Source organism: Stenella coeruleoalba (genome assembly GCF_951394435.1).
Source record: "Stenella coeruleoalba genome assembly, chromosome: 19".
Classification (NCBI taxonomy): Eukaryota; Metazoa; Chordata; class Mammalia; order Artiodactyla; family Delphinidae; genus Stenella; species Stenella coeruleoalba.
In genome coordinates this window covers 4937848-4964686 of record NC_137165.1, presented here as the reverse complement: position 1 = coordinate 4964686, position 26839 = coordinate 4937848, and the positions used below count along the sequence as shown (strand labels likewise).

At 40.8% G+C, this 26839-nt stretch overlaps 1 long non-coding RNA gene across 1 annotated transcript in view; it reads left to right on the top strand.

Moving 5' to 3' along the window:
- Window positions 1-26839, top strand: part of LOC307177101 — a 191837-nt gene that overhangs the window by 1925 nt on the left and 163073 nt on the right. The window contains exon 2 of the long non-coding RNA XR_013824974.1: window positions 231-386. This is a non-coding gene — a long non-coding RNA (uncharacterized lncRNA). The remainder of the gene's footprint in view (window positions 1-230; window positions 387-26839) is intronic.

Below are 26839 nucleotides of genomic sequence, written 5' to 3'. Positions count from 1 at the left end.
AAAGTTTTTATTTTGGATGAAATTGTTGGGAGGAAAACTTTTCCTCTTACAACTTGGGCCCAGTGGTCTGGGGTATGCAAATTAGCTAACAATAGATTAGCAGGAGGAAAATCAAGGTTTTTTTTATGCTCTCTGTGGAGAGTAACTCCCTCAATAGCCAGAGGTAAAAGTGTTGTATGCAGAAGTTAACAAAGGTTTGTTTGTTTGTTTGTTCTTGTATTTGCTTTTAGGACTTCAGTGGGAAGGTATGAAAGGTTCTATTGGACTTTTAAGTGCTAATGGAATGGGGTAGTCTGTCTGCATCTCAGCTGAACTCACAGGAAATGCCCTAAGAGTCGGGCAAATGGCAGCTGAATTTTCTGGAGGCTCTGCTTCAGTCAGATAAGGTAAGTTCAGATCAAATTTCTTTCTGCGTCTTCTTAGCTCAAATGCTTTCACTTACAAATAATTTTTATACTCTGAGTGGGTCCCCGTGAGGTTCAATTTGTCTTTTTTTATTTTTTATGATTTGGTTGTTTGTGCTTTTGACGTGATGCCTTTGATGTGATATTGTTACCGAACCAAACTGGGGTCTGCTCTCCCGTGCACAGTAAAGGCAATGTACTGACAGTGGGTTGTGGTGAAGGAAAGTGCAGTGTTTATTGCTGGCGCCAAGGAAGGAGTGTAGGCAGCTAATGCTCGAAAGACCTGGCATTGACCCACGGTGCTTTTGACTTTTGTGGTAAAGGAAACAATGCACTTGCATTGGCAAGTTGAGACCTCTCTGGTAAGTAACAGAGCTCATATGTGACACCAGGGTATTCTTCCCTATTGCACTGGCTTTGCCTATGGCAGACCATTGGTTGGGGTTTTCCCTTTTGGACTCAAGCTTGGTCATTTGGCTTTGTCTGTGATGGGGCATTGTTTGGAAATTTCCCTTTTGGGGACTAGGGCACTGTGACCCTGGGAGATGATTTTGCATTGCATTGGTTTGTTTTCTAGGTATTTGACAGCATGGGCTGTGAATAATTAAGTATGGGTGATCAGAGGTCTGTTCTATCTGGTAGTCCCCTACGGTATATTTTATAAAATTGGTAAATTTTCAGCTGTGTTCCTATGAAAAGAAAGAAAGATGGATTTGAGATGAGTATATGTCTCCCATCTTCCCGGTGGGCACCTCCTTGACTGATAAACCTTTCTCTGCTCCAAACTCTGATGTTTCGGTTTGTCTGGGCTCACTGTGTGTTGGGCACATGAACTTGGATTTGACAACAATATCTATGAAAACATTGCTTAATCCAAAACTTTCACCTGTTTTCTTACAAGAGTTTTTACGATTTTAGCTCTTACCGCTAAGTCTTTGATCTATTTTTAGTTAATTTTTGCATATAGCATGAAGCAGGGGTTCAGCTTCATTCTCTTATTGTAAAGTCTGTTCTCTCCTCGTTGAATTACCTTAAGGCCATTGTTAAAACCAAGTGACCATAAATGCATGAGTTTATTTCTGGACTGTCAATTCTACTCCATTGATCTCTAGGTCAGGCTTTATGCCAGTACCACACAGTATTGATTACTCTCTTTTTCTATTTATATTTTTCAAATACTGCCACAGTGAACATTTGCAATAAAAATTCTAAAAGTCATTATAGTAATACAGTGAATCTCTTGAAATATGTTAGTTCAGAAAGAAGTAGCGTAACAGGGCTTTCCTTTCCAAAAGGCTACCAGCTGGGAAAATCATCATGTAAGTTATTTCACACAACATGCTTCAGTCTGAGAAGGAAGCAAATCCTGAGAAGCCCTTTATGTTCATGGACAGTGATGTTCACTCAGGGATCCTTTTCTTAGTCTTTCTTCACCTGAGCCAAGCACATCCACCTTCTGCTTGAGTAGAATGATTTCTCAGCTGGGAGCACATAGGTATATTTAAAAGATGACAGCAGTACTTAGAATGAGACTTGGATGGATTTTCAGAGAACGGGTAATCATTATTCTATAGCTAGTGGCATTTGAATGGATCATAGCTTATAAGGGATGAGGGACCCTTCAACGTTCTGGCTACACAAATGACAATAATTCTGATGAGAAGGAAAACAGAAAGAAGGGTGTCTAAAGAAACCAGTGGTTGTCCAAGCATCGTTTTCAGTTTTGTAAAGATGTTGACCAAATTTGTCTTACCTATCACTATATTTACATGGCTAGCAGAGACCCTGGCATAGAAGGCATAGAATTAGTGCTGATAAGTATTTTTTAAACAATGAGCCTACATTTTAATATAGTAATATATATATATATATATATAATCAAATGGAAAGAAATGACTATAAAATAGAAGGGGAAAGGGGAGGCATTGAATAATTGGAAGAAAATAACTCAGAACAAGATACTAGAAAATATTAAATGAAAATTAAATTAATATTTGTTGGAAACAGAAGACTATCACAAAAGAAGTGGTCCCACTCATACTACCCGTTGGTCATGGGTCGATAGGCATTTTGCTCCACAGTCACTCAGGGACCCAGGCTGATGGAGGCTCGGCATCGTACACCTGCATCATCTGGACCACGCAGCCTCATCAGTCACTGTGGCTGTAAGAGATAACTTGGGAAGTACATGCAGGCTCCTGAAGGCTTCTGCTTAGCAGTGACACGTGACCCCACTGCACTGCAAGGAGCTGGGAAATAGGAGCAGGCACCCACAGCCTAATCAATGTTTTATTTAATCTTTTATACATTGTAAATTTTTCAGCCGTACATTGCTTTATCTTCAACCTAAAGGATAATATCTAGGAAATCATGGGTTTGGTCTGCTATTACATTTTCTGTAATACATATTAAAATGAATGACTTTTAGAAATATGGAAGTTCATTCACCTAAAATTATTTCACGTATTACAAAATGTGTCACTTTTAGAGACAGATGAGCTTGTTGCATGCAATCAAGTGCAGTAAAGGGAAGAAGGGAACACAGCCTGTATGGGGGGGACAGTGCACAGTGGCTGTGAAATGCTACAGGATTCCTGAGTGATCAAACTGAAGAACAACTATAACAATGGTGCCCCCGGACTAGGACTATTATTCTGACTTGGAAATATTGAACAAGATGGAAATGCATAAGAATTAAGCCATAGCAGATTAATAATAGTAGTAGTAAAGAAATGCAACATAAAAATGAGTTATAGGGGCTTCCCTGGTGGCGCAGTGGTTGGGAGTCCGCCTGCCGATGCAGGGGACACGGGTTCGTGCCCCGGTCCGGGAAGATCCCACATGCCGCGGAGCGACTGGGCCCGTGAGCCATGGCCGCTGGGTCTGCCCGTCCGGAGCCTGTGCTCCGCAGCGGGAGAGGCCACAACAGTGAGAGGCCTGCGTACCGCAAAAAAAAAAAAATAAAAAGCTTAAAGAAAAAAAAATGAGTTATAAAAATTGAGTTTTGACTTTCCACACTTGCTTTTTTTTTGGTGACTTGTGTTAGTCATTTAATGACTTATTTGAAGGAAAAGTAAACTGGTTCCCTTAAAAATCACTTTGCTTTGATAATTACAATCACTGGTATTGTTACCGCCTGCTGTGCTAAATGCTTTCCTCACCTTATCTCACTTAATCTGTTCAATGCAGCTATACAAATTGGATTCTATTAATATTCCCGTTTTTAAGACATCTGAGACTAATTTACATTAAGCTACTTGCCCCAGATCACAGAGCCAAAACTGAAACCCAGGTCTTCATCTAAAATCCAAACCTTCGAAATCAGTTCTCATTTTCCATCTTGTCTTAGGGTCCTTCTTTTTAATTCTTCCGTCATTTCTTTGTCTCTTACTATTCTTCTTAGAGGTAGGCAGGGTGTAAAAAACAATAGTTCAAAGAGGACTGTTAGATAGATTTTCTGAGTAGTTATTCTGTCTCATTTCATTTTCTTATTTTCATATCTCTTTTTTCATCCTTCTTCTTCTTTTTAACAACTTTCCCAGTCCAAAGGCCAGAATCAACAGGATCAAAAACCAAACAAAAATCTTGAGCTTCCCTTAGGACACACATGGGGGATTTGGGAATCTCAGCTGTGCAAATATGACGCCATCTTTAGACAAACTGTCTGGAAGGATAGGGGGGACCAGTCCCTGTGTGTTGCATGCAGATGTCATGTAGCCATGCCTCTAGCCAGCTTTATTATCTGACAGATACGGAGCACAATATTGACTTTTGCTATTTTTACTGTAACTGCAGCCATAAACGTTGATTACTGCAGGAGAGAGCAGACTGGGAAGAAAGCAGCAGTGTCTTCACAGCCCAAGAGAGCTTTTGTCTTTGCCCCAGGACAGAAAAAAGTAGGAGATGAATAAGGTCCTCATGGAACGATTCAATACAGGAATAATAAAATGGTGATGATGTGAAAGATCCCACAGCTTTGACGGACTTGGGGAAAAAAATCCCTATTGATTCTGCACTGTCATCTGTGTTCGTTTAGCCCAGGCAAATTCTGAAAATAGGAAGGACAGGAACTTAAGAGAACTCAGCCAGCCCCCCCGCCCATGCTATATATACACTCTTATCTAGTGGGACTTCTTCTTCCCATGGCAACACACAGTCACTGATGACTACGTTTTCCAGTCTCTTCCCATCCATATCCCAGTACGGCACTCGGCAAGGGAAATGACCAACACAAACCATTTCCTTGGTCTTTTGTAGGAAATGAAGAGATTCCTCTTTTGGTGGCAATGTGTTCATTTGGCAAATGCACAAGAGCAAGGGGATTTTCTGATTTAGGGCTTGTTGTTGTTGTTTTTTAGATCCATATGTAAAACTTAGCTCGCCAGTGTACAGTAACTCAGATCTCCTGTGTGATTAGATTTATGTGCTTTGCATGAGCTTCGGGAACCAGCAAGATCAGAGCACTCATTAAAGTCATTGACACAATGGAGGCACAGGCTGCCCTAAACCTGGGAGTGGGTACAGATGACTGGCTTCCAGATGCAAGAAAGCAGGACTCGGCAGCTCAGCCAGGCACTCAAAGGCGTGGCGTAGTTCAAGGCTGCAGAATCTCCACCTCAAGGTGCATCTATCTCATGCCAGCCTCTCACCCCAGGCACAGGTCAGCCCCGAGCAAACAGATCTGTGCCTTCTTGAGAGTTTCAGGGATGTAGGAATAAAATCCACCGAGTCACTGTCAGGGGTCAAAAATCACTCAAACAGATGCAGAGGAACAAAGTAATGAACGTGGTCTGGAGGTGGAGGGGTGCCTGTGTGTTGAAGGTGGGAGTCTATGTTTGTGCATGCTAAGGACAGACCAAATCCTATTTTCCCTTTAGAGTCACCGTCAGGAGACATAACGCCTTAGTCCATCGCAGCAGCGCCTTCCGTGGTCAAAGGTTGCTGGTATCTCCCTTGAAAAGAGTCATTCATGAATTGTTCTAATGAGCTTGACTGAGGGGTTTCTACCCATGAGGGGTGGGGCAGAACATATGAACATGTCACATCAAGGAAAGAACGTGGTTTTCAGAGTCAAACAGAGTTGGATGCAACTCTAGGTCCCAGACACATACACTTTGTGTGATTCTGTGCAAGTTTCTTGGGTGTTTCTGAGCTTTCTTTTCATTTTCTATTAAACAGAAACATGGCCTGGTTATTGGGAGGCTGAAAATAAATAACATCTGTACAGTGTTTAGCATATAAGCTTACCCCTCTTTGTTACCATCCCCCACCCCTGTAAGAAATACCAATCAGGAGAATATAGAGTGGTCTCTGTCAGGCAGTTTATAGTATAATGCAGAACTGAGCATCAATTCAAGGGAATTCAGTGGAACCAGTATCTTAGAAAACTGGCTGATATGTCCTATCTGGAGAGCAGGCTGCAGAAGTACATTTGTCTAAAATTCACATAAAATATTAATCTCCTGTCCACCTTTGTATGTACCTTATAGAGCACCTTTTCTTTCAAGCTTTTGTAAAAAGAGTGAGGAGTGCCATTGATTCAGAGTCCTTCTCCACCACCCAGTTGTTTAAGCCATTATAATGGGGAGGTCTTTGCAAATCCCCAGCCTTTAGAGGTCTTCTCTAATTTCACACTTGGTGACATGAGCTTGTTCTCTGATCATCAGTTAAGTTTTCTTTTTTTTTTAAAGAATTGTAATCTCTAGGATTTTCAGGTGAGATTGCATAACACCATTAATCATCCTAGATCTACATTTTATGTCTCCACTTAGAATCATGAAGTTCTTGAAGACCAAAACACGTAAATCCCCATTCATTGTTATAAATACAAAGCAAGCCCCTCATTTTTCTTTACCAACATCCACCAAACTCTCTCATTTTGGATAATTATTATCCGATGACAATAAAACCATTTTTGTGTTCACATTATATTTTATTTATGTATTCATTTTGATTATCAAACAACAAAAATGATGGCTGTTTTTAGTGAGTTTGTGGAGTAACGTTGACATCAATCATTAAGTCAATTGGTTGTAGTGAAAATACATTTTTTTCTAGTCCTGCTCTTGGCAAAATCAAAGTAACATAACATGGTATCCTTTGATTAGATGGGCAGATGGAGGGGCCAGGCCAGTGCCAGGATATATAATAAACTTATATAAGCTCGGCCAGTAAAGAACCAGGACAAGGGCCCACCCTAGCAGGGAACATGCTGGCATAGGACAGTCATGTAGGCTGCTTGGACGTGCAGTTCATAGGATTCTTGGGCCTAAGTTCATGTTCAGCTTTATAGAATAGGAAACTATTTATAGACCCTTTCACTCCAGCGGGGAAAGAGGTATTGTTTGTATTATTTCAGGGTCTAGCGGGCAAATATAACCCTATTATGGTGGCTTGACTAGGATAGTTGTGTCCTAACACTAATACAGGGCTATTTAAATAATCAGGGAATAAACACTGCATTGAAATCACAGTATCTGCCTCTATGTCATGTTCAACTATTTGAGCGACCTCAGCCAAGTCACAGCTCACTCAGCTTTGGTTCACTTATCCATAAAGTGGGGAAGGACATTTCCGCTTCACAATGTCTATAGGATTAGGTTAAATTATGTATGGGAATAGACCTAAATTAATAGTACAACAAAACATCCACTTCTCTGTTCTCACCCTTCTTACCTTCACCCACATTTACTAAACATTCAAAAGTCTTTGATGACTTTCTGGTGAAGCCAAAGACATGAGCCTGCCATTTAGGGTCTCAACCTGCCTGCTGTAATTCCCCAGTATTTCCTTATACACATTTTTAGCCCACAACAGCAGATCTGTTTTCCCCTACGTGAGTCCATTGTAGTTGCAAGATCTCACTGGGACATCCACTTGTCCAATTTAGCAGGACATCACATCTGGTAGCATTACTGCCGTGGAAGAGAGGATTATTGGTTTTTAGGCATGGAAACTTCGTGGTCAGAATCCCGGCCCAATCCCTGGGCTTGGGGTCGTGCTCAGAAGTTCACAAGAGCCAGAATGCCAGCTTATTAATTACCAAGTATTAATTGCCAACTGTTTATATTATGCTAGAACAACATCTTCATAGAATGTCATATTATAGTCATATGCTTGCTGGATGACTGTGAAATCAGAGCAGGAGGAATTCATTTGATTAAATTATTAATGAGGGTGTCATTAATGCAAAGAGGTCCAGATCCCAGTGAAAAATAAGGTTGTGGGCACCCCGGAGAGGCTTGGGCTCTCCTGCAGACCTCATGGAGGTGCACGGTTGTAGCTGGGTGATGGGGCATGAATTCTTGGGACCTGGACCTGTTCTCAGAGGCAGGGTCTGGTGGACAAGGGAAATGCCTGAAATTTAGTGAGTGTGTCTGCAGAGGCTCTTACTAACCCATCCGGCGGCTGACTTGTATTGGAGAGAGATCAGCGTTATACTTAGTGGGTAATTATAGAAATGGAGGCTGGGAGAAATCCATGCAAACCTTTCCTCAGTTAGCTCATGAGTCATTTTCCCCCAATAAACAAGAACCCCATCTAAAATAAATTAGATCACCTTGCTTTTCTTAGCATCATGTCGTATGTTTTCTTCCCCTCTTGCCCATGTTCTGTCAACGATGAGAAATGGTCTTGCAGAGTCCCTGACAAAGCAGAGCTCACAGTAGAACCAGCCTGACCCAATAAGCTGACCCAGAAACCTCGTGGGTGGTTCTTCTTGAAACATCCCAGCCCCATTTCAGGGCCTCTTTGGTTAATCTTCAGATAACAGGCCCAGCTCCTTACAGCATGTCCATCACCTCATCTGTAGTGTTTGCCATTCTTAGTTTGTGTCAAACTCTAAAGAGTTGGGGGAAAAGAAACATTTCCGGGCAAGCCGTTCAAAAGTCAAGGTGATTGGTGACTTCAACTCTTTCCCACATGGCACACCAGAGAACTCAACTCAAAATAGCAACGTGTACAAAAAGAAAATCACACCATCCCAGCTCCCTTACTGCTCTGAGTAACCATGGGGAATCTTGTAGGATTTTCCCATTAATTCTCAGGAATGGCCCACTCTAGCCTTCCTGATGAGTTTATCAGTCTGTATTTTATTAGTGGTCCTGTTATGTGTGCTCCAGTACTCTAAAATGCAGCTGTGTGATTATCAGTGTATGTGGAATATAAATGTCTAGTCACCTCTGAGCCAGAGACTAGAATATTCCGCAGGCATGTCTCGCTGCTGGGTAAAAGCGGCATCCCTACGTGGAGGGAGAGCTGTCTGCTATGTCCAACAAGCAGGGGCCGGGGAAGAGCAGTGTAGGGGGGTGTGGGGAGTGTAGTCTGAACGGTGTATTTCATGCTGCAATTGCTTATTTGTTTTCATTTGTAGCAATTATTTTGAAATCTCAAATAACACTAAAAAAGAACTCAGTGTCTTATATTTCCAAAGGAAGGCAGAAATTAAAATGGCTGGGAAATACAAGTCTAAACTAGTCTCAGAGCAAATACAGAGACAAGTCTTATACAAGTGCTTTACCAATAAACAGCCCTAAAACAGAGAGAGTATAATGATAATAAGATACAGAACATGGAGTTTTAAACAGGAAAAGCTCACTGATATGCTCAAGGTCCTTTTTAAATTTTTTAACTTTATTGAGGAATAATTGACAAATCTAATTGTATATATTTAAAGTGTACAATGTGATGCTTTGGTATACATATTCATTGTGGAATGATTACTAAGATCAGGATAATAAACATATTCAAGGTACTTTTTATTTTGACCATTTTTGTATTGATGCCCCACAAAGGAGTACTCTAGATTTTTAAATACGCCTATGAAGGAGCCTGAAACTTCCACTGTATTTTTAAAAATTCTTTATTTTTTATTTTATTTATTTTTGGCTGCATTGGGTCTTTCTTGTTGTGCGCGGGCTTTCTCTACTTGCGGTGGCTTCTTTTGTTGCGGAGCTTGGGCTCTAGGTGCACGGGCTTCATTGTTGTGGCACATGGGCTCGGTCGTTGTGGCACGCGGGCTCAGTAGTTCTGGTACCTGGGCTCAGTAGTTGTGGCATGTGGGCTCTAGAGCACAGGCTCAGTAGTTGTGGCACGTGGGCTTCGTTGCTCTGTAGCATGTGGGATCTTCCCAGACCAAGGCTCAAACCCGTGTCCCCTGCATTGGCAGGCGGATTCTTCCCCACTGCGCCACACCAGGGAAGCCCCCTCCCACTGTATTAACAGTAGTTTCCTCCATGGAGGAGGCAGAAGACTTAAGAGGAAGTATATTTTTAGACTGTTGGACTATTTGTTAAATATTATCCTGTTAGAATGTATTCATGTGTTGCTTGCAGAAATTGAATATTAATAAAAGTTTAAAAAATTGTACAATAATCAGATGACCTCACGGTAGTGCTCAGCCTGCCTTAGTTGAATACTTGAGGGCATTTCCTCAAGGTTTCTGGAGGTGGTTTCTCGTCAGAAGGAGATGGTGCTTGGTCAAGATGAAGGAATTCCTCTCAGGGTCTGTGGTTTCCCCGGGCTGTCAGCCGAGACTCAGTGTCTGGGAATAGAGGGACAAGGAGGTACAGGAAGCCTAGAAAGGAAACTGAGTGTGTGCGTGTGCGCGTGTGCGTGTGTGTGTGTGGCGGTCCAAGACCCCAGCCCCGTTCAAATCCTTCCCAAGGGGGATTCCTGGATGTCCTTCTACATTAAGCCAAGTTTGAAAAATGCAGAGCTAAATAATTCTCTACTGATAATTCTAGTTCTACAAAAAGCCCAAACCAAACCAGATAGCCAGTAGGAGGAGCTTCTAGATCCACAAGTCGTGTGATCTGAGCTGGAAGGTGCATGGAAGCACTCAGCTCGCATCTGGGCCACGTTCTGCCTGTTGAAGCAGGTGGCAAAGAAAGTGAAGGGAACCTCCGTGTCCAGCCACCTTCTCCCTGGTTCCTCACGCCACCAGGCTGTGGGGCCTGTGCAGGTCTCACCCCGACGTGTTGTGATTCTTTAGTTTTAAAATTCAAACTTAGCACTTTTTTTTAGCAGTTGGAACTCTTCCCGTGGCAAATGATAGAAAACCCAAGGAACTTTAAAAAGAATAAAAACGATGGTGTTTTTTCATGTACCTGAGAAGCTGAAGGTTTTAGGCTTAGATGGGTCTGGCGCCTCAGGTGATATAACTGGTTTCGTCTCATCTCCATGCTCCCTGTTGTCCTGTTCTCAGGTTCCAGGTGGTGACCAGGTGGTTGCCTCTCAGGTTCAGTGCAGCATAAGACAGATCATCCCTTTCTGGTCTTCTCTCTCTGGTCACACCCATGAAAGTCCAGGATTTACTGATTGGGCCAGCTTTAGTCGGTGGTCCTCTAGTTCCCAGTCTCTAGGGAGGGGAGATTTGGTGCTCTGACTTAGGGCACTATTTCCTGACGTGTAGAAAAAAACAGTAGGTCCGCTGGTAACATCCCTGCTAGCTCCTCTGACTACTTATACACAAAGTTCTGAAGACAGTAGGAAATACGGTGCCTTGGGTGACCCCTCCTGCAGCCTCCTCTGTCCTTCGTGAGTCTAAAGAAAGAATCAGGGACAAATATCACCTCTCTGCAGCTTAAGTTTTCTAACATAACTTAATTGTAACCAAGGGTTTTTTTTAAAGCAATACATCTTTTTATTTAAATGTCAAATATTTTCAAATCATGCAGAAATATATCAATACTGTCTTTAGGAAACCCACATAAGCAAGCCCTGAAGATGGCAGAGGCTGCAGATTGAATCTCAAGTAGAATAAGAAGAGAATCAGAGACTCAGGGAGTTACTGCATGAAAAATCATAACTATGCCAGTTCACACAATGGAAACCTCTAAGCATGTTATCCTTAACAAAGTGATTTTATTAAGCAAAGTCCATCTCTATTTAGCACAAGGAACGCATTATTTTAGTTCATTAATAATCCCAAAATGTCTTTTTAATATTTTGACAGTAATTTCAAATAGAAACACTTTCATATGCATACATAGAAATGACTATTTCAAAAGATATACACACACACACACACACACACACAGACACACTCACTTGTACACACATAATTATTATTACTAGTTGAATCATAGCCCGAGGTAATGAGGAAAGAAAAGGTCAGTCTTCGAAACACAAGACACATGCATGTTGAGAGCACCATAAGCTGAAAGGAAAAAACAAATTGATTCTCATATTTTTCATCAAGTTTTTTAGAGTCACGAATAGCAGAAACCCTTGTGATTGATTAAATTTCATAATTCTGAATTTGATCCAATCATAAAACACCAGTCAGACTGTAGTTTTTATAACCATTATAGATAATGAGGGGAAGATGGAATTAATAAGAGTTCACTAAGAGTATTAAATTATCCCATCTTTATCTTGTTAAGAAAAATTAGAAATTGTGCATGCATGTGTGTGTTTTCAATCACAAAGAAGCCTTTCTTCTAAACTCGCAGAAGCCGTTTCCCAGCAATCTGAGGCAGCATAGTTACAGGCGAGAAGGATATACTCTCTTTTTCATGTGTTATGGAAACACATGTGTTATGCCCTCCTGGAGGACAGGGCTATGTTTCCCTATTGACTCTTTGAAGAGTCCAGACCAAGCCAAGACCTTCATCACATCCTTGGGCTCAGACCTGAAGAGTTTCCCTGAAGTGGTACTCAAATTCCTGCTGGCAGTCTCCTAAGAAATGCTAAAATCTTCTTAGGAATTTAAATTAACCAGCTCTTAGAGAGGTGTCTAGCTCCAGCTGTGAACTTCTCAGCTTTACTCAAGGCCTCATCAGTGCAACAGGGGAGAGATTCAGCCAAGTACCAGCGGGTCTTAGTGCTCTTTGCAGAACCAGCAGGGGGAGCCAGAGCTTAAAGGTATCTTAGGCATTCAGACTTTTAAAAAATTGATTGTGTCTTTGGATGGCTGATACACAGCATAGGTTACATAACTTGTGGCACACCACAAATGAAATCAGTGCCATTAACACGAGATTCTGAGATGAACATTTGGGTAAAGGTGGCTGTCTTTACATTCCCATTTATGTGACTAAGAACGAATAGAGAAAAATCTTCACCAATCTTAGAAAATGCTGATGGTTGCCATCAATATGTCAGAAATTTAAGGTGCTTTTTACAGCACAGATTGGAGAGGAGAATTTATTGGCTTGTGGACTTCACTGCTTGCAGCCTGGCTGAAGAATATGCTAGGACTCCCTGAAAGGACCCCATGTATCTGGGAGTCATGCGTGCTCATCCACCTGGACAGGTTAGCATCAGGGAAAGATGAGCTTTGTTTCTACCTTTGATGAGCTCAAAGCACCCAGAACCATATGGGGCAGAGGAACCAGCTGTGACCATTGTTCTTGACCTACAGTAGCAGGGATGGTACTAGTCATGAAAGCAGGCACCGATCCAGCTGATTTCTGGTTCTACAACAAACCCAGAAGTACAGCCTGAGGCCCGAAGGCCGTGTTGCCACTGGCTGTTTCCTACTCCTTACAGAAAAGTGGACCTCAATTTCAGCAAAGCAATCCTAGATTTTTCATTTTTCCTTTTCCTAAGTCTGAAGGAGTTAAACTATTGTAGTTAAAGTGGTTCAAACTAAACCCCTGTAAGGTAGACGCACTTCTATAAATGTGAGCAAACAGAGGGAAAAATACACACACACACACACACACACACACACACACACACGATTCTGCCAAAGAAGAGAAACAATCTGAAAAATCCAGCCGGTGAAATGAAATTCTTACATGAGATAGAATAAAGTGGATGAAAATCTCTAATTGGTATTCTGACCAATTTCGAGAGGCAGTGGCATCTGTGGACCTAGAGGAGGTTAGTCATGAAAAGGTACAGATCTGAAGTCAGGCAGATTGTTTACAGACAGAAAGCCAGCTGGTTAAATGTTAAAACCTCATGAAAGAAGTGAAATGAAGATCGCTGCCATGGAACACTGAAGTGCTCCAGTTGAAGGAGGTTTAAGAAAGTCTCTCAGAATTCAGAGGAAAAGCGTACTGACACTAAATGGATGAAGAAAATAAAAGAAACATGTTTTGTGCATCATGAGTTCCAAAAGTATACAACAGAACAGATTAGGGAGAAGAAGTCACCAAAAGAGTGATGGAAGAGAAAGTTGCTAAAATGAGTAAGGGCTACCATCTTATTTAAAAGGTTTAGCAAATCCCAGGAAAGATTTATTTAATAAAGCCGCTCATTGGATGAAAATGATCGAGCACATTTATATATTAGCTCTTAGCAAGGAAAAAAAATTAAACAGAATGGGCACGGTCCCTCTTCCAATAGAGCTGAGTCTACTTAGGCAAATCACAATCAGTGGCGTAAAGCATGGAAAGTGCTGGGACAGAGGTGACACGCTTACAAGAGGTGAACTTTAACTGGCTTAAAGGGATCAGGGTTGACTTTCCAGAAGAAGTGATATTTTAGCAGACTTGAGGAATATGTAGACATTATCTGATTGAATAAAAACGGTCTTAGTAGGGGAGCAGGAACGTAATCAGCCTGGTTAAGGTCTTGAAACTGCAAGAGAGCATGGCACATTCGAATAACTAAAAAATTCCTGTAAGCCTGGAAAATCAAAGAAAAGATGAATTAGTGAGGCTGACGGAAAAACAGAGGCAGTGTTACAAATGATCTTGTATGTATGACTCACTTTAACCCTTTTGCTAGGACTAAGGATGTAACAAAAAGTTAAGGACTTCCGGTAAATAATGATTGCATGTGTATTTTCAAAAGGGTTCTCTAGGGACTTCCCTGGTGGTCCAGTAGTAAAGAATCCGCCTTGCAATGCAGGGGACATGGGTTTGATCCCTGGTCAGGGAACTAAAATCCCACATGCTGCGGGGCAACTAAACACGTGTGCCACAAATACTGAGCTTGCGCTCCTCAACTAGAGCCCACGTGCTGCAAACCACAGAGCCCACGTGCCCTGGAACCTGCATGCTGTAACTAGAGAGGGAAAACCTGCATGCCACAGCTAGAGAGAAACCCGAGTGCCACAATGAAGAACCCGTGCACCACGATGAAAGATCCCCCATGCCTCAACTAAGACCCGACACAGCCAAAAATAAATTTTTTTTTTTTTTTAAAAAAAACAGGTTCTTTAGTGATGAAGTGAAGGATGAGCAGCAGAAGAGCCAGATGAATAGTGGAGGCCATCACGGAAATTTAAGGAGGGAAAGGGAATCTAAACTAGGGGAGTGGCCAATGCGAATGGAGAGAAGTAGGTAGATGCAAGAAGTTTTTAAGAGGTAGAATCAACTTTAAATAAATTGCATGTGGGTATCAGGAAGAAGGAGTCAAGGATGACAGCCAGGTGTCCTGAGATGGGAACTTTCGTAAAAGGTTGTATTATTTGTTCCACTTTGAACTTGCTGAGTTGATGTGTCAATGAGATATTAAAGAGGCAATCAGATCTAGAAATGGGAAGAGGGATCTAGGCTGGAGGTAGGGCCTTGGGAGTGCTTGGCGTATAAATGATAAATGGTGCCATGGGAGAGGATGACACTGCTTACGAGAGTGGAGAGTAAAAGAGAATGATATTCAGAATGGAAGAGAAACTCATTCTCAGTATCATTCTTTTCTTGCTCCCCCCCTCACCCTCTTTACCAATGTTATCCTCTCCCACAGCATCATTTACCACTTATACACCAAGCACTCATAGGCCCTCCACTAAAAGGATGCACATGATCCCTGCAACTGGAGTCTTAGGGAAGGCTCTGCACCTGTTTTTCAGCAATGAGGGGGTCACAACCAGGAGACTAGGCAGATGGTAGCTGCCAGGATGTGGTTGAAAATTGAGGCTTTAAATGACGTGAAGTAAAGTTTGCCTCCCTGCCCCCAACCCAAGTATTTGGAAAAACAGCAGGGAAAGGTGTTCTAAGGGGAGAACTGCGTTTCAAACATGGCATGAAGGTGAAGTGACAGAGGATTTAGAAAAGTCCATTTCTCATTGAAGAGGAGCTCCAACTGGCAAAGTAGAAATTCCTTGGAAGAAAGGGGAAAGATTTAAGAGAAAGTATAAAGAAGTACCTGGAAGGGAGGTGATTAATGAATGGCAAAGTGTTACATCTCATGCCTTGATAAAAGATATGAGATAGGAGACATGATGGAGAAAAAGGAGAACCACGTTGAGTTATATTATAGATATATATATTAAAACGTCATGTTTTGTAGAAAAAATACAATAAGTATCTAAAAAGAAGGAGATCAACAACTAAAATGGAAGCTAAAAACAGTTTGTCACCAGATGGTGACTCCAAGTATCAGACAACGGTGGGGAAACACTGTTACAGATTTTGAGATGGAAAGATTGTGAGACCAGAATTTTATACCCAGCTGTTGTTTATGTGAGAGGGTGCTTAAAAATTCTCAGAAATGCAAGGATGCAGAAAACATAGCAACCAACATACACTTCTTGTGAATGTACTCTGAGAACTCTAATAAACTAAGAAATATTAGGAACATAACTTCTATACCAAGATGGGAGACTAAGCATGTATATATCTCTCCATTTTCTCTTCAAATCCCAGGAAAAGGACTAAAGAAGGATAAGAATGAGGTTAAATCTTCAGCAGTCCTGGAAAACAGAGACAGTTTTATCTGCAGAAATTTTAAGGAATTTTGGAAAATTATAAAGTAGACTGGTTTGACAGGGAAAATAGAGCCAAGAAAATCACAAACAAATAGAGACATCTGCAATGGATCACTGAAGAAGCGAGTACCAGTCTTCCCCACAGAGCCCTGGAAAAACTCCAAGGTCATCAACAAGAGCTGGAAATATTTGTTGAATGATGTTGAATGAATGGGCAGCCTGTGTGGCAATTAGCAGCATAATTAATTGAAGGGTTGCCAGCCCAGCTGGACTGGTCCTCAGTTCTAGTACACAGAGGGCTGGCTGTGGTCTTTTCTCCTAGGAGGTAGCAGATGAGATGAATTCTGTAAATAAAGGGAAGGCTGTGTCTCCCAGAAAGGGAAAAATAAAAGGAAAGCAGCTCTGTAGATGAGTGAAATGCCCTAAAGCTTTCTGCTCCCAGAGGAATATCTGCTTGGCTTGCTCCGATTTACTGAGATGAGTCCTTAACCTGTGCATATGCTCTCTGCTTGCCCAACCTGAAAAGAAGGCCGTTTGTGGGAACATCACCTCCCATCCACCCAAAGAGGACTGAAGCACGCTCCCATTCAGGGCAGAGGCCTGGGATAGGAATGGTCCCCCCACAATTGCTGGGGAAAGTCAGTGGAGTGACCAACAGTGGTCACTCTCATCTTTGAATAATAATTATAGATGGACAAGCAGGCATTGAGGAAAAGCAAACCATTAAAGAGACGCATCTATAGGCACAGTGGAGCAGATGGTCTCTGAGAGATTAACAAAGGCACCAGAGGATAACTTAGCTACTCAACTGGAATCATCAAAAATACATGATAGAATACTGAATAGATAGATAGATGATAGATGGATGATAGATGGATAGATAGATGGGTAGATAGAAAGAAAAGCTTCTTTTGAAAATGAATCAAATGATGAATAAGAATTTGAGAAATTCTAAAAATTAATTTAAAAATTGCTTAAATTGTTACAATCATGTGAATGCCACTAAGAGCTGAACCTAGTAAATGTGGATAATTTTCCCTTCCTGCACAACTTTTTACATTACCTGGAATCAGTAATTATCTTTTTGTTCATTTGTTTGCTCAGTTTTCCGTATATTTATCACCAATTTGATTCATATTCTCCAGCAGTTATCTGGATCTTTTCTCAATAAATTCGTTCACACTAGGCATTCTAATACTTTCACCTTTTTGAAGAAGTTTCTCCATGACTTGTTGCAGTGTGGAAAGGTTTTCGTCTGCAAGGGTTATCCTAGCTTCTCTGATCTTCTTCACCCTTCTGGGGATTTGTATTCACTTCTCTCTTGAGCTGGATACCCTGTTTCTTCGATCTCATGTCTTCTTTCTGGGTTTACTCCTTTGTTGTGGTGGGGCATGTCTTCTGGTGACTTTCCTTGGAAGGATGTATAAAAGGTAAATATTTTGAGACCTTCAATTTCTGAGACTGTTTATATTTTTGCCTGACACTTGATTGACAGTTATGCTAGGTATCTAGTTTTAAGAACAGAAATAGGAACAGGAAAATATTTTTTGCGTTTCTTCTAGTTTTCAATATTTGCTATTAAGAAATCTGAAGCTACTGGGATTCCTGATGTGTTGTATAAAACTTGTTTTTCTTTTTTTTTTTTACCCTGTCTGGGAGACTATAGGATTTCCTGTTTGTTCCCAGTCTTTTGAAACCACACAGTGAAAAGCCTTGATGTGTGTCTCTTTTCATTCTCTTTCTTGGTCACTCAGATGATAGTTCCTTTGAATCTGGAAACTCATGTACTCTGTTTTGCCAATGTTCTTGAATTATTTTGTTGATAATTTCCTCCCCTCTATTTTATCTGTTCTTTCTTTCTAGAATTCTCATCATTTGATTATTGGACCTCTTGGACTGTTTTTCTCAATTCCTTATTATTTTTCAATTCTTATCACTTTGTCTTTTCCATCTTTTTTCTAGGAGACTATCTCAACTTTATCTTCCTATCTTTCTGTTGATTTTTTAAATTCTATTTTTAATTTCCCAGAACTTTTTTTCTGAATATTTAGTTTTATAGCCTTTTTAATGATTGCAATATGTTCTCTTATCTATGTGAGGATATTATGATAGTTTTTGAAGATTTATTTTTTTCTATGTGGTCTCAGTTTCTCCAATTACTTTTGTCCATCTGTCTGTTTTGGTGTTTAGTGTTCATCCTAGGCTCACATTTGAGTGGGAAACTTCCAAGTTGATTGGAAGCTCTGAGCTAGATACCCTGTTTTATTGAACATCTCCAATATCTTTCCTCTTGAAGTAGCCAAGCTCTTTAACAAAGACTCTGCCAAGTTTTGAGGCCCAGGGTGATGGATGAGGAAGAGGTTGTGTCTCTCAGAATTTTCTGTGTAAGTGCTCAGTTAATCCATCTCTCCATAGTCCAGAAGTTTCATTTATATTCCATTGCCCTGAGACCCTTGGTTTACTGTCTTCAGAACATAACCCTCTAGTCCTCCACCAGAGAAGAGAAGAGCATTTGCCCAGTCACAATGAATAGAAACTAATTTCTAAAATGCTTTCAGGGAATTCCCTGAGGTACAGTGGTTAAGACTCCGTGATTTCACTGCCGGGGGCCCAGGTTCAATCCGTGGTCGGGGAACTAAGATCCTACAAGCCACGTGGTGCAGCAAATAAATACATAAATAAAATAAAATGCTTTCAACCCAGCCTTTTTATTTTAGCCTCCTCCCCTCCCTTTACATCAACTTCCAGAGTAGCAGGTTTGCATGCTCACTTAGACTTTTGAGGATTCTGTGTTATAACCTCAGTTTTCTCTACTGCTGGCTTAGATTCAGCCTTCTTAAGTAATATGTCCCTCAGTACTTATCCACCTGCTTTTCAGATTCCAAAATTTTGTTGCTGTTGTCCCCCCTGCTATATCCTTGTGAGTGTATGTCTTATAAAATCTCCCTTTATTTGCCTTTAAAAATTTTTTTGTATGTTTTCTTCTATCCACAGATACAAATGGTTTAAAGAATTATGGGATATGTTATTGTTACCAGAACTAGGTGCCATCATTTTAACTAATCAAAGTATGTGTTTCCCTGTTGTATTCTTGATTCTCTTTCTGTTTGGAACATGTACTCTCTTTGCCTTTTAATGGGGTTTCTGGAGGGAAGAAAAGTACCTACTTATGTTAAATATGCCATCTTTACCTGGAAGTTGATTTTTTAGTGTATTTGCTAATTGCAATAATTATGCAATATTGTACCTGATTATATCTCTCTAAATAGTTGAAGTCTTGAGCATCTATTTTATTTTTTTAAATTTTTTCATCTTTATTGGAGTATAATTGCTTTACAATGTTGTGTTAGTTTCTGCTGTACAACAAAGTGCATCAGCTATATGTATACCTATATCCCCATATCCCGTCTCTTCTGAGCCTCCCTCCCTATCCCACCCCTCTAGGTCGTCACAAAGCATCGAGCTGATCTCCCTGTGCTATGCAGCAACTTCTCACTAGCCATCCGTTTTACATTTGGTAGTGTATATATGTCAATGCTACTCTCTCACTTCGTCCCAGCTTCCCCTTCCCCGCTGTGCCCTCAAGTCCATTCTCTATGTCTGCATCTTTATTTCTTCCCTGCCAGTAGGTTCATCAGTACCGGATTTTTAGATTCCATATATAGCCGTTAGCATACGCTATTTGTTTTTCTCTTTCTGACCTACTTCACTCTGTAAGACAGACTCTAGGTCCATCCACCTCATTACAAATAACTCAGTTTCGTTCCTTTTCATGGCTGAGTAATATTCCATTGTATATATGTGCCACGTCTTTATCCATTCATCTGTGGATGGACACTTAGGTTGCTTCCATGTCCTGGCTATTGTAAATAGAGCTGCAGAGAACATTGTGGTACATGACTCTTTTTGAATTATGGTTTGCTCAGGGTATATGCCCAGTATTGGGATTGCTGGGTCATATGGTAGTTCTATTTTTCGTTTTTTAAGGAACCTCCATACTGTTCTCCATAGTGGCTGTATCAATTTACATTCCCACCAACAGTGCAAGAGGGTTTGAGCATCTATTTTAATCAGTAGAGGCTGATAATGTGCTACAACCATAGCAACCCCAAAACTTGAGTGGCTTAACAGAACAAAAGTTTGATTCTCACTTTGTTGAATGTCCATCATGAGTAGGGAGTGGTTCTGCCCCACAGTCCCTGGGGTTGACAGAGGCTCACCCATCTTGGGGTTGAACGATCTGAAGCATACAGCCTTCTTCATTCTCATAGTAGAGACAGAGAAAGAAGGAGAATCTCACATTTGCAAATGAATATTCCAGCTTAAAAGTGATATGCTCACATGTAGTTGGCCAGAAGTTTTCATGATCTTGATTTACTGAAATATCTAGGGAAATATAAGCCCCACTGGTGTTTGAAAGGAAGAGAGATTAAGGGAGCACAAGAAGTCTCCACCCTGGCACCAATTACACATTTTAGATAAATGTTGATGTAAGAAGGCATATTGGTTAGGATAATACCAGACTGTTATAAAAAGTAGATCCAACCCCCAACCCAATTCAGTGGCTTAAAAGAAAACATGGTTTGTCTGTCTCTACTGTCTATCTCAAAGTTCCCACCAGTGTAATCACAGAAGCATCACAGTTCGTGATGAAATCCCTGCATGAAATCTTTTTTATCTTTTCCATGACTAGGCTTCTACAATGTTCTGTCTCGTCCCTTACTAGCAGTTTTCATTTCTTTTCCATAAACACCTTTTCTGGTGTTTTCAAATATAATGGCGCATCTCCCCATGGAAGAAGGGTGGAAAGGTGTCAGAGGAAAGGTTTGGGACTTAGTGTTAGAATCTTTCACACTTAGTCATTAGTGTAAGAATTCTGTCGCTACACTTCCTACTCAACATGGAAGGGACTCTTGGCATGTTACATTACTTCTCTGAGTCCTAGAAGCAGAAATGTACTAACACAGGAAAGCATCTGGTATGGAGCACAGCCACCTACCAACACTGGATGCTCACCTTGATGTGTTACAGTAATACTTTCTGCTGATTAAACCTATTTCTAAAAAAATTAAAAAGAAGTGGAGTTCCCTCCTGACTGTAGTTGATATTTTGTAGGCAGGAGGTCAGCCGCGTTCTACACATCCTCCCCATCCTCTTCCTGGCCCCACCAGAAACTGCCTGCGTCCATGGCCAAACAGCGATCTCAGAGCTGAGAACGGTCTGTGGAGGCTGGTCATGGAAGCCAAACTCCAAAACTGTTCTCTGTACTTGTCTGTGTGATGGAAGTTTCCCCACAATGTCCCCTCTCGTCTGGGAAATAATTTCTGTTCTTAGCAAGAACACTGATTCTGGAGTGGATTACAGGTCACTTGCCATGAAAAGGGTAGGAGATGAGAGGAAAGGGACGTGCATGCTTCTTTACTATGTAACCCCATGAAGATGTGCAAGGCTTTGTGCGGTGGTTCCAACAATATCTTAAGAGAACCTCCTTGACCTGTCCAAGTACTTCCTCCACTTGAAATCAACTTAGGGCAGGGAGGTCAGCTTTGGTCCCTTGCACGTGATGCTGAGTAGTGAATGAGAGACATCCAAGGACTTGCTGATATAAATACATGTGAAGATATTTTTTGTTTTACCATGAAGCCAACTAATATCTGTGACAGCATTTTGGATACTTTAAAGCACTGCTCAAGAGTGAGGTGGAGATGTGATTGTTTTCTTTATCTCTCTTTCAAAGGCCTGCATCCATTGGTTGGCCTCAATCATATGTCCATCCTAAATTAATGTTCCTTTCTTATTCCAGTTTGGTAAGGTATTGACAAAGCCAGCACTGTAATTTTAGCAAGCCAGGGTAATGGCATAAGGATCAGCCCTTTGGAAGATCCCAGCTTTGCTAACTAATAGGTAATATCTCAGAAAAGTGATTCTCCAGCTAAGGCTGAAAAATCTTTGGGTTTCACGCAACCTGAGGAGTGGGATGGAGAAGTAGCCCCCATCATCGCCACTAACCTAGCTTTCACAGCTGGACCTCAATATTATTATGTTTTAATACATTTATTTTTTTATTTTTGGCTGTGTTGGGTCTTTGCTATGCACGGGCTTTCTCTAGTTGTGGTGAGCGGGGGCTACTCTTTGTTGAGGTGTGCGGGCTTCTCATTGCGGTGGCTTCTCTTGTTGTGGAGCATGGGCTTTAGGCGCATGGGCTTCAGTAGTTGTGGCACATGGGCTCAGTAGTTGTGGCTCACGGGCTCTAGAGCACAGGCTCAGTAGTTGTAGTGCACTGGCTTAGTTGCTCCGCGGCACGTGGGATCCTCCCAGATCAGGGCTCGAACCTGTGTAGACCTCAATATTATTATAAGCTTGTCTGATGTTCACAGCAGGCCATTTTGTTTACCTGCAGCACATAATTTCATGGAACACCAACCTCAGACAAGGTTACCTTAGACCATGATAAAAAGAAACAAAACAAGGCCACTTCATAATTTTGTACTAGCATAGATAATAAAAAGGTCGCAGTGACACTTGCAAGATGCCCAATCATAGAATCAATTGCCGCACTCTCTGACAACATCCAAGCTAGAAGGAACCCCTGAATCTTTAGAACATTCCCTGAGTCACTCAACCAAAGCTAGTTCCTGTAATGGGTTCTTTCTAACACCCTTCTACTGAGATACCTCCAGTTTTCTGTGGTGCGTGTTCTCCCTTGTGTAATGAGACATAAGCCCAATTCTTTCAACTCCAGGTGTTTTCTTATTGGACATGGCTCAGGGCACTGACAAACCTTATAGTTAACCCACAACTCCACCACTGCCAAACCAGAGTAATTGTCTCCCTCTCATCATCCTTCTTCATCCCCATCCAGTGCCTGTGCTATTCACAGGTGGAAGGGTTGAGAGGTGGGACATACAATTTCCCCTGCACTCCTGAGGACAGCAGTTTTCTGCATCCTGCGGGTCATTTTAAACCTTTAAACCTTTCAAGCAGCCAGATGGTCAAGTGCCTTGCTTACCAATGTGCAGGATCTCTCCCTTGTTCGTCAGGGGGCTCTCGTGTGGGCCTTGAGAATCATGTTCATTCCAGAAGGCATATATAGCCCCCTCTAGACTCCATGATGAAGGGTTTGTACACAGCTGGCTAGTGGAATAACGGGGGTACAGGCTATCCAGGTGCTTCACACACGTATAAATGTGTGTAGTTGGGCTCAGGCTTAGAAATGCAGTCATTGCAGGGGCAAAGCTGCAGGTATGTGCATGAGGGAGACTGGCCAGGTCTAAAGCAGTACAAAGTCATGGAGTGTTTGGCAAACTGGCAAGGACATGTTCTTTCTAAAGAGGGGGCAGTTTAATTGCTGTTCATTGTAGCCATAAGGCAATGGGGTCCTAGTGTGGCCAGACCTTTTGATTTTTCACGTGAAGTGAAAATGCAGATTTAAAATCATGAAGTCTCCTGGTTTTCTGATGCTGGTATTAAATTCAAATGTTTAAAAATACTATGAAGTATTTTAAAAACTATATAGCAAAGCAAATTCAGCTTATTTGTTTCTGGTTTGTGACACTGCGGCCACTTTCTCCTCTTTTACAGAGTGAGAATAAATCATAATAAGAACACTTGAATGGTTATTTTTACCAAATCTACTTTTCTTTTCTCTTTCTTTTTTTTTTTTTTTGGCTACAGAAGTAAGTTATTCTTTGTGGGTTTTCCTAAGAAAATAAAATTTTAAATATTTGGCTTTCCTTATAAATATATGCAATTCTTAATGATAATTATTTCCATCAGGCTAATCTGCATAAGAAATTCTATGATAACAAACCAGGAGCTCAGGGAACTGAGCAGAATCGCTGCTTCTTAGATTGGAGACTGCAGTTTGAACTTATGGTGAATTATTGTAACCAAAGGGATATACTTTGTTTTAAAAATATTAAAAATATCAAAATCATATTCTTTGTTCAGTCAGGCCCTTTAATTAAGTTATTTGTTTCACAAGAAATCCTGTGAATTTATTTACAAAACATAAATTTATAAATTAAAGGAAATTATAAAACTATAAGATAATGATTTATGAACATCTCATATAATAAAATGCAACAAAAAGAGTTTTTTTCTGTTCCATCATGATGTTTATCTCCTAAGGTTATGACGCTGTCTGATGATGAGTCGAGATTTTGCTGACTTGATTGTCAAATCCTATAATGCTCTCATATTTCTTTTAGGAGTTTCTCTTTTTTATTTGGAACTAATTGTTTAGAACTTGGCAAAACTTCAGTGCCCCAAGGATTCAAGGAAAAACAATCTAGCCATAAATATCAACCCACTGTTTTATATGCTAAAAGTGGGGAAGGGTCTCTAGAATATAAAAATACATTACATAGCACTTTCCCTCTAAGGGCTTATAATTAAGACTCAAACAATCATATAAAGAGAGCAGCTGTAATGGCCATTAAGTTCAACTCCAATGTCTGAGCAACTATCACCCAGCCTATTCTTAGATCCTTCCAGTAACATACAAATCCCAACCCCTAGTTTATCTTGAATAGCTATAATAGAAAGTTCTCTCTTACATGGACTGACATATCTCATTATTTTGACCTAGTTTTTCACTTGAGCCATAAAAGTTAAGTACAATCCTCCTTCCACATGACCACCCTTTTAAATTGTTGAAGACAGGTTTCACGTTCTCTACTGGCTACACAAAACACCTGAGTTCTACAGCATCTTGGCATTATGCTTCCTTCAAACATATGCTCTGGTATTTGGGAGTCATCACTGTGTAGTAGTACTGAGCCATTAGACTGGATGAGTGAGCTTACACAAAGAACAGAGATCTGAGGACTGAGCCTTAGGATCCTCTCTTCCTTAAGAGACAAAGGAGACTAGAAGGAACCAGAGAGAGAGAGGCAGAAGAGCTGTCTTTAAAGTAGGATGAGAACCAGGAAAGTAAAGTGTTCTAAAACCCAGGTGAAGCAAGTGTTTCAAAGACTGTGTCAGATGGTAGTGCTAAGACAAGTGTGAGAGGGAAAAGATGATGCCTGAAAATTAGCACTGAATACAGCAACAAGGAGATTATTGATCTTGATGAATAATTCTGGTGGAATAGTGGTGGTGAAATTCTACTGGAGTAAGTTTTGGAGAGAATGAGAAGAGCCAGCTATTGGACAAAGTCAGTTTAGACAGCTCCCTTGAAGAGATTTGCTGTTAAAGGGGGCCAGAAGATAGGATGGTGGTGATTAGTGTGATTAGAGAGAGGTTTTTTTTAAACGATGGGAGAAATAACAGCAAGTTTGTGTGCTGATTGTCATGCTTTCACAGAGAGAAAATCATTAGTGGGGAAAGAAAAATTACTGAAGCAATGAGTGTGAATAGGAAAAACAGAATAGGTTGCTGTTTGTCTGTTTGTTTACATGCAGCAGAGTTTGCCTTAGAAAAGGAGCTTGGTCCGCTTATCTGTAGTTAGAGTAGTAAAAAACAAACAAACAAAAAAACACATAAACTCTGTTTTCACCCTTCCGGTCATCCTTCCTTCTTTGTGCTCTAGCAATGATGAAACCAGTGAAGAGTGAGACTGTGGCCTCAGTTTTACTTCTGTATATCCAGCATAAGGTTGTATTAACTGTTTTAATACCACTCACTCACCAATAGTCGACTAAAACTCATAAAATTTCCACTTACGTTATGTTCTCTTTCCAAGATGCACCTAAGTGATGCTGCATTTGTAAAATAAGTACCTTGGATCCAAAGAGAGGATCTTAGCTCTAGCCCCGGTGAGTTTCATCTTGTTAGTCTTGAAACACTCAGAAGTGTTGCTTGGAGCTTAGAGCTTAGAGCTTTGTCTTCAGAAGGAATATAGTGTCATGCTAGAAATTAATTCGTTTATGAAAGCCCCTCTTTTGAAACACCTAAATTTTTCATACTCTTGCTATTTTTCTCTTTTTACTCACCTTACACATGGGAGGTTTTTGTCTTGCATTCAGAATTAAGGGGAATTCATTAAAAAACTTGCATGAGTCTCTCTTCAAATATTGAAGGTCCAGATAAAGACAGTACCCTTTTGCACTGTTGGTGGGAATGTAAATTGATACAGCCACTATGGAGAACAGTATGGAGGTTCCTTAAAAAACGAAAAATAGAACTACCATATGACCCAGCAATCCCACTAATGGGCATATACCCTGAGAAAACCATAATTTAAAAGGACACATATACCCCAATGTTCATTGCAGCACTATTTACAATAGCCAGGACATGGAAACAACCTAAATGTCCATCTACAGATGAATGGATAAAGAAGATGTGGTACATATATACAATGGAATATTACTGAGCCATAAAAAGGAATGAAATTGGGTCATTTGTAGAGTTGTGAATGGACCTAGAGTCTGTCATACAGAGTGAAGTAAGCCAGAAAGAGAAAAACAAATATTGTATATTAATGCATATATGTGGAATCTAGAAAAATGGTACAGATGAACCTATTTGCAGGGCAAGAATAGAGACACAGACGTAGAGAACATACATGTGGACACAGAGGGGAAGGGGAAGGTGGGACGAATTGGGAGATTAGGGTTGACATATATACACTACCATGCGTAAAATAGATAGCTAGAGGGAACATGCTATAAAACACAGGAAGCTCAGCTTGGTGCTCTGTGACAACCTAGTTGGGTGGGATGGGGGGGTAGGAGGGAAGTCCAAGAGGGAGGGGATATAGGTATGTATATAGCTGATTGACTTCATTGTACGGCAGAAACTAATACAACATTGTAAAGCAATTATACTCCAATTTAAAAAAAAAAAAAGACAGTAGGAAAGTTCGGACTTCTGCTAGCTTTACTTT